This window comes from Solanum pennellii, chromosome 4 (assembly GCF_001406875.1).
Source record: "Solanum pennellii chromosome 4, SPENNV200".
Classification (NCBI taxonomy): Eukaryota; Viridiplantae; Streptophyta; class Magnoliopsida; order Solanales; family Solanaceae; genus Solanum; species Solanum pennellii.
This window is the reverse complement of record NC_028640.1, coordinates 57,466,407-57,469,415: the sequence shown is the minus strand read 5'-3', so window position 1 is coordinate 57,469,415 and position 3,009 is coordinate 57,466,407. Positions and strand designations below refer to the sequence as shown.

General features: G+C 32.5%; 1 pseudogene; it reads right to left on the bottom strand.

The window, feature by feature from the left end:
* Window positions 1-527: 527 nt before the first annotated feature.
* On the bottom strand, window positions 528-2,307 carry LOC107017394 (annotated as a pseudogene).
* Window positions 2,308-3,009: the final 702 nt, after the last annotated feature.

Genomic DNA, 3,009 nt, shown 5'->3' with positions numbered 1-3,009 from the left:
TATATATATATATATATATATATATATATATATATAAAAGAGAAGTACTGTTATGTTTATGAAAAAATCAAACCAAATCGAATACAACCAAATCAATTGACATGAATTATATTTGATTTTGATTTGCTTCATAATTTAACAGCCAAATGAATTAAGTTAATTGTACTTTTAGTTAAAAATCAATCCAAATCGAATTATGAATGACTCTCAACACATGATATATAAGACCTTATCACAGCGAGTTTCAATTTGTCTTTCTAAAACATCACCTATTAGAGAAACATTAATCATATTTTGCGTCTGATGTTTAGTATAAAAAGAGATTATCAATAACAATTTGTTTTTAGCTAGATGTGTGTTAATATATTTAAGTTAATCATTGTTAAACGACAATCATATTGATATCTCTTACAAGAAAAATACTGTCTTACCAAGATATTATTGAATTTCATAACTAAAATGAAAAGAAAATTCTCCTTTTTACTAACAAGTTGTACGATAATGTTTCCACGCATATACACTTATACTAAAAATACGAAAAATACTTTATTTATATACTTAACCACAAGTAATGTGATTATTTGACTTAATTTCACATTTGTATTTACTTATTATGCAATAAATAAATAGGAATAGCCATTAGAGATAGAGCTCTAGCTGTTACCAAACCAAATTTCTCAGTCATGTTAATATCATTTGGCATCATACCATTTGGTAACTCCCAATCAAAGGAGTGAACTAATTGAGCTACCACCAAACGAACAATGGTAAGCCCTAATTGCAAACCAGGACAACTTCTTCTGCCAGAACCAAATGGTAAAAGTTGAAAATTTTGTCCTCGAACATCAATAGTACTTTCAACGAACCTCTCTGGTATGAACTTTTCAGGCTCATGCCAAACATCTGGATCTCTTCCAATTGCCCAAACATTAACCAAAACTCGAGATCCTTTAGGTATTTGAAATCCATCAAGTGTGCAATCTTCAATTGACTCATGTGAAAGTAATAAGAGTGCAACTGGATGTAGCCTAAATCCTTCTTTTATGACCATGTTTAAGTAATCTAGATTTTCTAGGTCTTTTTCTTCTACAATCCCCTTTTGACCAACTACATTATCCAACTCACTTTGGAGTTTCTTCATTACATTATGATGTTTGAAAGTTCAGATAATATCCATTCAATTGATGTTGATGAAATATCCATTGAAGCTACCAACAAGTCCTGTATATTAAAAAAATATATATATTTAGTGATTGTGAAAACTTTGTCACCAAATATCATGAAATATATTTAGATCTATAACAAGTAGACACAACTATTATATTGTAATTTCTTTAACCTAATTTGTGAAATATAGAAAAAAAATTAAATTAAATACAAACAACATCAAAGTGATGTTGATGTACATTTACATTAAGAAAAAACATTATATGACATTACCAATAAAATAGCTTTGACATGTCTACGATCAAACTCGAATTCAGCTTCTCCAGATTGCATAATTTCCATCAATATATCAACCATATCTATACTAGTTTTCGACTGGTCACTCAAATATTGTCGAGTATGTTCATCAATAACATTCTCCAGAAATTCATCACAACTCTTAGCTATTTGTTTCATACGAAGAATCGATCCTTGAAAATCAATAAAACGAAGAAAGGGAAATAATTCAGCAAGATTTGGCGTTGCTGCCATACGCGACGTCTCTTGGACCATATCTTTGAAATCCCCATCTACATTGTTATATTTCTTTCCAATTACCATAAGACAAGCCATGTTAGCGCTAAGAGATGCAAGTTTAGCGCTAAGATCAACCACATCGCGATTTGAAGCTGCTTTTTCGAGGAAATTCACAAGAATTTGAACCTCTTGTTTCCTCATAGATTGAAATGAATTGATCTTGACATTGTTTAACAATTGTAGAGTGCATAATTTACGCATATGTCTCCAGTATGGTCCGTACTTTCCCATGATCAAATTTCTTTGTTTATAAAAAATGTAATAACATGCTGCATGGTGTGGTCTACTAGCAAAAATTTGGTCATGGTTTTTTAAGAATAGTTGTGCTGCATGAGGAGAAGAAGCAATAATAGTAGGAACAAGACCAAAATATATGGTCATTATTGGACCATATTTTTTGGCTATTTTATAAAGATCTTGGTGAAGATTTTCACCAAACATATGAAGATTTCCAATAAGTGGAAGCCTTATTGAACCAGGAGGAAGTTTTTTTCTCTTAATGAATTCTTTCACAAGGAATATTTTTGCAACTAATGCAAGAGATACTAGCCAAATTGAAGTCATGACGGAGGAAATATTAATGAGAAAAAGAAAAATGATGGTAGTATTAATAAAGTTTGGTACTGAATAATAAGGGAGGCTCAAGAACCTTAAAAATCTCAAAGATGCTAAGATGTGTCACATCGGTATGATAAACTTTTTCTCGTGAGTTGGCTTTTGAGGTTGAGTTAGACTCATGTATCATATCTTTATATGGTATAGAGTCATGTCCATTCCGTTTGGGCTCCCAGTCCATGCAACAGTCGGGTTTGGGTGTGAAGGGGATGTTAGACTGGGTAAAAGTCCCACATTAGTTGGGGAATGGATTGGTGGTTTCCTTACTTGGGCAATCCTCCCCTCATGATCTAGCTTTGAGGGTTGAGTTAGGTCCAGGTGTCATATATTTAAATGGTATAAGAGTCAGACTCATCCCAATTTGTTGTTCAACGGTGATGGGCCCCCATTTTGAAGTGTTCGCGCTTCAATTGAGGTCTGGGCGTGCCGAGGAGTGTTAAGATGTCTCACATCAATAGAGGGATGGGAATTTAATCTCCTTACATGGACTTGGACACACCTTCCCTCATAAGCTATCTTTTGAGGTTGAGTTAGACTCATGTGTCATATCTTAACAAAATACATAAGCAATTCCTTTTAACGCTACATTTTTCATTGGGTACTTTATTTCAAATATTGTCCCATTTACATTAGTTTTGCACTTAAAAATAG